Source organism: Macrobrachium rosenbergii, chromosome 14 (genome assembly GCF_040412425.1).
Source record: "Macrobrachium rosenbergii isolate ZJJX-2024 chromosome 14, ASM4041242v1, whole genome shotgun sequence".
NCBI lineage: Eukaryota > Metazoa > Arthropoda > Malacostraca > Decapoda > Palaemonidae > Macrobrachium > Macrobrachium rosenbergii.
In genome coordinates, this window is record NC_089754.1 from 2,681,052 (window position 1) to 2,689,884 (window position 8,833).

The following is an 8,833-nucleotide window of genomic DNA, read 5'->3' on the forward strand; positions in this document are numbered from 1 at the left end:
TATACTTCCAGTAGGACAATGTGGAATGGAAGTAAAGGGCAAATGAGCCTGAAAGCTAAGGAAGAAGAGGCTGCTCTGATGTCCCTGGCTATTTTCACTTAAAAAGAAGGCAAAATGTCCTTATGCATTAAAAATAAGCCCTTTCAGGTTTTAAAACCTAAACTGTTAGCTGGACAGAGGGTTCTCTGTTCAGGGAGAAAAAACAGACCTAGAGCTTGAATGGGTCCTCGTTATTGGCTAAATTCCCAGGGTAAATGAGGAAAAAAAGTGTCTGTAAAAAGACCTTCTCTAAACAATGGCGTGGATCTCACTAGTGTGTCCTAGTTGAAGCCAGAGACCACTCCAAAGGGTGTCTTTCATGTTCTCATTTTGTAGAGAAGAGGAACACAGGGGATCAAACAAGGGACTCATCAGTCATTCAGAATACATCCAGGTTCCAGGAGACGGATTCCTTCACGCATGGACACGTGAAGACAAGATAAGGTCATCAAAAGCTAGGCCCCTGTGCTTAGACACTTATATAGCATAGTTTGATACCCTTTACTGATAGAATATAAAAGATGTAGATCTCCTCAGGAACAGAAGGGGTGTTCTGAAAATGGCCACGGAAGTCTCACAAGAAGATTGGCTGGTTCAGAGACTGCAACCTCAGCTTCAAAAAATGGCCCACTTAGTCTGACAGACAGTGCTAGAAGAATAACGTCTGCAATCACAATAGTTTATGCAATATGTCTAGCAGAAAAAACCTTGTACTGATGAGCTTCCTGAAGCTTCGAAGACTTCTTGAGGTGGCAAATAGGATCACAGTCGGACTGCCCCATGGACTCCACAGTTCTCATCAGACCAGGAAATGCAAGATCTACCAGGTGGGAAGAACCTGTTCTCAGTTCATCCGCAAGAACCTGAGATGGACTTGAACTGAAGACAAAACTGATCTGTTCAAGTAGAGGTTCTCTTGCTTGGAGAGAAAATGAGAGAGGAAGTGAGCCTTTCTTCTCTACGCATATATGCTAGGACTGTGGTCTCGTTTAGAGAGAACAACCACAGTCCAGGTGTAAACTAAGGTCAAGAAGCACAGTTAGAGCTCTCCAACATATGTGAGAAGGTTCCATCATCCGGGGAGCAAAACCCGGAAACATCACAATTTTTGAAAGTAAATTGTATTTTTCCTAACTATACAAACCTAAGGTCCTTTACATTAGGAATTACTTTCAGGCGTAGGCTGGAAACGGCTGTTAAACTCTTGAGCAAGGTGGTTATGCAGTAACTACCGCCAGGTAGGCGGGGATACCCGCCTGCCCAGAGGTAAACATTCCAGTTTGCCTTTCGGTCCAGGTTCAGATTGAGGGGTGGCATGAGGTGGGCATAGTATGCAATGTAAAGGACCTCAGGTTTGTATAGTTAGGAAAAATACAATTTACTTTCAAAAATTGTGATTCGTTCCAACACGATATACAAACTGGAGTTCTGCACACCTGGAGGGAGGAATCTACTGTTTGAACTCCTAGTTTGAAAGACTCCCTTCCTGGTCGAAAGAGGAGGACGGTGCCTCTGACATATTGATCGGGTGTAGGAACTGCAAGATCAAATATCAGATACTGGACCTTTTCGCATGAGTGAGGAAACGTAACTCCTACAAAATAGGCTGGAAGGATCTAGAGTCTGAGGCAGTAAGGGAAAGCCGAGATAGGGTTCCCTTATTGCCAGTCTCTCCTTCCTCCCCTTCCTAGAGGAAGGAGCAGAATTGCTTCTATGATTCTATAAGAAAAATAGAACGGGAGCTCGATGTGTGGTCTTACCGCATCAGTGCCAGTTCCAGCAGCTATTGGTTCGAGTCCTATTCTCATCCCTAAGGAGAAGTTGGGGGACGGGGAAGGAGGAGGAAGAGAGGCCAGTCACTCTTGGAATCCTTCTCACTTCCAGAACCATCGCCTTAGGCGAGATGCTACTTGTCCTCTTGAAGGAGCCGGGTAAGACAACGCAACTTGTTGAGCAGCCACCACAGAGCCAAGAAAAAAAGGTCCCAAGGGCCTGTGGGCAAGACCGAAGGAGGAAGACAAGAGTGTGGTCTAAGAGACCACGTCTTGCTTCCAGACCAACAGAAACTTCCGGAATGCGAGGGATGGACCAAGCCATTGACTTCATGAGCTCTCGGGTGGAAGGTCCCGGTATCGTCGTCGTCAGCTGCCGAGTACCTCCTTTGATCACTTCACGAAGTCAGGAGGAAGATGTGTCCTTAGACACTTCTTCCTTGGGAGAGAGACAGTTTTAGCGAAAACGTTGACGACATCCAGGTTAGGAATGTCGAGCCTTTCGGAAAGTACCACAGCTCCCTAATAGGACAAAGTAACGAATGATCTGGATCATCGACACAAAGTCCAAGGAGGAGGGGAACAAGAAGGACTCGAACCTGACAGTAGATGCCAATGGATTCGGAGTCCACCCGCGACATCCGAGAAAGAGTCGAGGTATGATCCCCGTCCCTGTTCTTCTATCTTCTGCGCCAAGGCCAGGGTAAGATGAGAGACGATCCTAAGAGGGCATATCTCTATCCGATGACTCTCGTAAGGCGCATGCAGAGCACAGACAGGAACCCTCAACAAGAGTCACATGCCACCCAGGGAACAGTTCCCTGGGGCAGCACGACTGAAGAAGCATCTTGTCCGTAGCTAACTCTCGACTGAGGAGACGAAGGCTACTTTAGATAGAAGACTAGGTGCCAAGGGCCTATGTTCTTCACAAATGAAATGGAGAGAAGCAACCCTCGAGCGGAGAAGAAGAGGAAGTCCACACTTCAAGAGCGACTCTGGCCCAAGAAGAAGTTGTCAACAACACCACCAGCTGAAAGACGGATCCAGTCCCTGGGACAGTGTTGCAGAGGACTTCAAGGGATATCCAGCTATATCTGTTGAAGCTCGGCAAGAAAGCCTATGCTTGCAAGGAAAGCTGGAAAGTCTCCCAGTCCTGAACACACAGGGATGTACTGCCTCAAGAACCGCTTCTTGTGTAGCTGCTACAGGAGGTTGGGTCAAACCTGAATTCTTCTCGATGCCTCGAGCAATCAGGTAGGATGAAGGCAAAGTCTTCAAGATTTGTCTGTAACTCGGGGGTGAGCAATGTTTGTGAAACCCTGCCAGCCAAAAGGACAAATATGGAGGGAAAAAAGCGTCGATATCAAGTTTTCCCAAAAAGACAGCATGCCTCAACAGAGCGGCCCCTGGTCTGGTATGAAGGAGTGAGAAAAAAACTACCTGACTTGTGTGCAGGGGAGGCAACAGAAGGACGGTACAGATTTCTCAGTTGAGCAGTCTCTGCATGAATCTTGTGAAGAAAGAGTGAGCAGCATGTTCCATCCTGATCACTCAAACCCGAGGCCAGGTTTGCCTACCAATACATCCCCACCAGGGATGCATCTGGTTAATTGAGCTGTCGAGTGTGCAATAGAACAACACTTGAGTACCTGCAAATGTCGAGATGAAACAGGAGGAAAAAACGATTGCCTCTTGTTTGTCGACAAATGCCACTACTGTGGTTTTGTTGTTCAACGAAACCAGCAAGTCCGCAAAACCCATCCTGAATTCTCGGATGGCCTCTTCAGCTGCCCTGAGCCCAGGACGGTGATGAGAAGGTACTAATTGTCTCAAAGTCACACAACTTCAAGACAAGGTCTTACCAGTGTGCACCTATTCCTCAATCTGTGAATCTGTGAGTAGACACAAGATGTGAGGGGAATATGCAAGCATATTCGAAGGTTCCTTCAATCAAGCATTAGCCTAACTCTTTCCTCATACATCGAAGAGGAAAGAAGTCCGGAGGAATGGAAGCAGACTTCCATTCTCCACCATGGGAAGCTTCTGCAAGATGACAGGGTCAGACCGAGCCAATTAGCTCTAGCTGGACTGGCATTTCCTGAATCAGGAGCACGGGGAGAGGAGGCGGGATGGAAGTTCAATGGAAAGAATTGCTGAGACCTAAGGGAAATAGATACTTCTCCTGAAGGAATCCATTCCCAGGTCTCCAGTAATGTCGCTGCCAGTTCCAGAGACTCAATAAGTATCATTTCATCCAGGCATCAGCAGTTGCAATCTTCTTCTGAAGCCTGGGACTTCTGAAGCTAAGGAGTTGAAGGGGCTGGCTTGAACTCAAGGTCAAGTTGAGATGACCACTTTCCCTTCAGCACCTGTGGACATATTCTTCCGGAAGGAGGGACGGACCAATCTCGGACCTCGTGAGCTCTCGGACGAAGTATACCAAGTTGTCTTCTCCTTCAGCAAGAGATGGTGCTCTAACTTATCAGTCGTGAAGCCAGAAAGATTATGTTCTTGGACACTTCTTTCTTGGTTGAGCCAGTAGGTTGGGCCGAAGAGTGCCGACACTCGGAAGCCAGAGGTGTCAGAGTCCTCTTCAGAACGGCCTGGGGCCATCTAACAGGACACAGAGTATCTCGTCTGGTTCATTACCTACAAAGTCAGACGGATCTAGGGAGAGGATTGTGAAGGACTTGAACCGTCCTCAGGGACCCATGGGTTCTGAGTCAGAACAGCTGGAGTTTTCTGTTGGGCGAAATCGGCGTAACAGATCCCCATCCCCTGGACACCCCCACAGGTCGAACAGCCTTTCTGCTATCTCCTGGTGGAGGGACCATTCGGTCCCTACCACCTGGTTCTGGCGGCTGAGCTTGTCTGCCACGACATTCCTCTTGCCTGGAATGTACCTGGCTGACAGCTCTACCGAGTGGGTCCACGGCCCACTCGTGCACCTGCATCGTCAACTGATGAAGCTGGCGGGACACCAGGCCCCTGCTTGTTGACGAATGCCACTACCGTGGTATTGTCGCTCATCAGTACCACGGAGTGTCCCATCACTCGATCCCGGAACTCTTGGCCAGGAAGGCCTTGAGTTCCAGGATGTTGATGTGAAGGTGCTTGTCGTCTCGGTGCCACACTCCTGAAGTCAGCAACTCCTCCAGGTGTGCGCCCCATCCCTCGGTCGATGCGTCCAAGAACAGAAGCATGTCCGGAGGGGGAGTATGCAGGGATACTCCTATTAAGAGGTTCCTGTCGTCTGTCCACCGGTGAAGGTCCTCCCTCACCTCCTCGGAAAGAGGGATGAGGAAGGACTGGGGGTCTTGGGACTGGGACCAATACTCCTTTAGTCTCCACTGAAGAGACCACAGCTGAAGACGCCCATGAGGTACTAGCTTCTCCAAAGACGACAGGTGACCGATGACGACTTGCCATTGCTGGGCTGGCTGCTCCTGTCATGACAGGAACAGTTGTGCTGCCTGCCTGAACTTGCTGATACGAGAGTCCGAGGGAAAGACTTTCGCTGCCACCGTGTCTATCAGCATGCCCAGGTACTTTATCCTCTGCTTGGGGGTGAGATCTGACTTCTCAAGATTTACCACGATCCCTAGATCCCGGCAAAACTCGAGGAGCCGATCCCTGTCCTGTAGCAACTGCGAGTGAGAGCCCGCCAGGACTAGCCAGTCATCGAGATACCTCAGTAGTAGACATCCCGTGCGAGTGGGCCAAGCTGACAGAGAGAGAAGACTCGTGAACACCTGGGGAGCGGTCGAGAGCCCGAAACAAAGTGCCCTGAACTGGAAGACCGTCTCCCCGAGGACAAAGCGGAGGTACTTGCGAGAGGACAGATGAATGGGTATTTGAAATTACGCATCCTTCAGGTCCACCGTAAGCATAAAGTCGTTCTCCCTGATGGAGGCCAGCACGGATTGCACTGTTTCCATCGTGAACCGAGTCTGGCGAACGAAACGGTTCAGGGGAGAGAGGTCTATGACCGGTCTCCATCCCCCTGAGGCTTTCTCCACGAGAAAGACGCGGCTGTAAAAGCCTGGGGACTGGTCCGACACGACTTCTACAGCACCCTTGCTCAGCATGGCTTGCACTTCTTGCTGTAGTGCGGTGTCCTTTCATGATCCTGGAACAGGTTTGGAGATGGACCAGAGAGTAGGTGAGGGGAGGCCAAGACTCGAAGGGTAGTAGATATCCCTCCCGAAGGATATCCACTATCCAGGTCTCGGCTCCGTGTCGCTGCCATGTTGCCCAATGGTTCAACAGGCAACCCCCCACCTTCGGCAGCTGTTGGGGGGGAACACCGCCCCTAGCGTTTCCCCTTCTTCTTCTTCCCTTTGCCCCCTTTAACAGCTTGGAAAGTGGGCTGAAAAGGGCAGGAGGACCCCCTTTCTTGAGGAAGAAGAAGGCTGGGTGTTTCCTCGGACCCCCTTCGAAGACTGGGACTTCTTAGGGGCCGAGGAAGTGCCAACTTGGCCTGAAGACCTGGCCGCGGTGGAATGAGAAGACCTGGAGGTCTTGTCCACTGCCTGGTGGACAAGCCGGTCACTGTCATCGGCCCGGCGTTTGTCTACCGCAGCGTCCACCAACTCTCTAGGGAAGAGAGAGGAGGAACCCAGCAACGGTCCATTCCTAAGGGTGATTGCTGATTCGGGACCTACAGACCTGGAGAAGCGAGAGAGAACGGCGTCTCTTCGCTTCAGAACCAGGTTTGCCCACAGGTTCGCAGTCTGGTGGGTGAGGTAGGAAATAGCCCTACCCCCAGACTGGCACGGTCTCCCAAAGGCAGAGTCCTCCCCAGGTACGATAGCACCTGAGGAAGACGCTACCCTCGATACTGTGAAGGACCACAGATCAAGCCAGGAGACTGCTTGGAAGGCCGCCATGGCGGTGGCTTCCAGGGTTGCAGCTTCTTGCTGGGAGAGGAGATACTCTCACCAGCAAGTTGTTGCAACGTCAGACCCGGATCCAGATGAGTCAGGTCCGGGTCAACCTGTTTAGTCAGCAACGCCCCTCCAGCTGGCGTATGAAGCGCTTCTGGCGAGGGCAGGGGGGGGGAAGAAGCTTGTCCAAGTGGCTCGACCTCGAAGTGAGCTGTCTTGCCCAGACACAAGATTGTTCACTTGGTTGATGACCCCCCCTCGGCAAGCATGGACCACGGTAGCCCCATTGAAGCCTTGGGTTCCTTCTTAGGTCCCCAGAAGGATTCGAGGCGCGACGGACGATCCACAGAAGAAGTCATGGTCCCTCCCCTGAGGTCATTGTGCTAACGAATCAGCGCGATAACCTCTGCAAAAGTCCTCTGTATCTCGGGAGTGTCCGCATCCTGGGGCAAAGGACCCTCGAGTCCTTCCAGAGTGTGATCCTCGATCTACTCTCCCTGCAGGAGGAGAACCTCGGCAGACCCCGTGATCCTTCTTGGACCACGCAGGCATAAGACCTGGTCGGAGCCAAGGACCAGGAGCCAGGTTCGTGACGCCCACGCAGGTAGAACTCTGGGGAGAAAACTCGCCAGAGTTCTTCCTGTCTGACTTGCACACCCTGGAAGAAGCCGAAGGGGCGGAGGGGACAGGCGAGGAGGATCAGGCGAGGAGGATCAGGCGCTACCACTGGCTTTGCTGGCAGAACCAACAGAGGCAGCGGGCCGGGAGCGGTCACCAACCTGTGGTGGTGATGGCAGCCCGGGTCGAGGAGACTGCTTTCGCCTAGGCGAAGCAGTCTCCCAAGGAGTAAGCAGAGCGGCTCGAGCGAGCCGAGCCGCGCGCTCGTTTCCCCGAGCCAGGCTGGCCGCGCGGACGTGGCAGGGGACTGGGAGGAGTCAAGCGTGCGTCTCGCTGGCGTGAGCTTGTGCTGTCCTCTGGACGCGCCCCAGTCTTCTTCTTAGAGGCCGTAGCTTCTCGGGAAGACTGAGCAGGGGACCTCTTCTCCACCTCTCCTGGCGTTCGGGCCTGAGGGGCCGAAGCGCTATCCCGAGAACCTGACTTGGCACTCACAGGAGTGCCAGTAGGAAGAGCCGGGGCACCTGCATGCCCGGGCTCTTTCTCTCGCCCCATGCACTGGTCCGTATGGTGAGAAGTTTCTCCCGTATCAGCCTGGGGTACCCGGGTCTCCTTGAGGACCCAGGTACTCGGAGCAACTCGCGAACAGTGTCCAACGCGGACTTGCTGGCCTTGAAGCAGGAGTTTTCTTAGGCAAGTGGGGAGGTGCAGACCTTGGTTTGCACGCCCTTGGCTCCCGATGCGACTGACCCAGAGGCCAGGGCAGTGGTTCCCTGATCCGAGGATCGGGAAGAGCCGACGAGAGATCCCACTTTCCCTGTGGAAGGAGGCAGACCCTTAGAAGCCTTGGTGCGAGACTTCTTGGGGAAAGAGGCAGGCTTCTTCTTCTTCGGCTGCAAAGCCCCGGAAGGAGAAGCAGAAGAGGCAGCAGACGAAGACGATGACGATGATGAAGACGAAGATGACGACACCTTCTTCACCATCTGCTTCAGAATCGCCATCAGATCCCCAAACCAGGCAGGCGCAGTCGAAGACTCAGGAACAGCAGGAGGGGCTGCAGCAGAAGGCACATCCCGGGAAGAGACCGCGAAGCTCAGGCCAGCACTTACCTGGGTGGGAGCAACCGCGTGTCAGCCAGGAATAAAAGTGGGCGGGGCAGGGAACACAGGCGCCGGCCCTCCTGCGTGGGTAGTCATGCCAGGCCGCGCCAGAGTCGAAGGAATGGGGAGAGGAACAGACGAAGAGCCAGGCTGGATCGTGAAGCAAGGAACTGCAGTCATAAACGAGCCAGGGTCAGCAACGGGGGCAGCGACAGTCACATAAGGGAAGGATGACATCACCATGTAGGCGGGGCCCGGTCGCGTGAATGGGGCCAGGAAGCCAGGAGGCAGTGGTACCGCGTGTTGCAAGGCAGGGGAAGCCGAGATCTGGGTATCCAGATGTGAGGCTACCGATACCGGGAGCTGCACGAACCTGGACATGGTGACAGATGTTGTAGTGGCTGTCGTTGCTGAGTGAGTG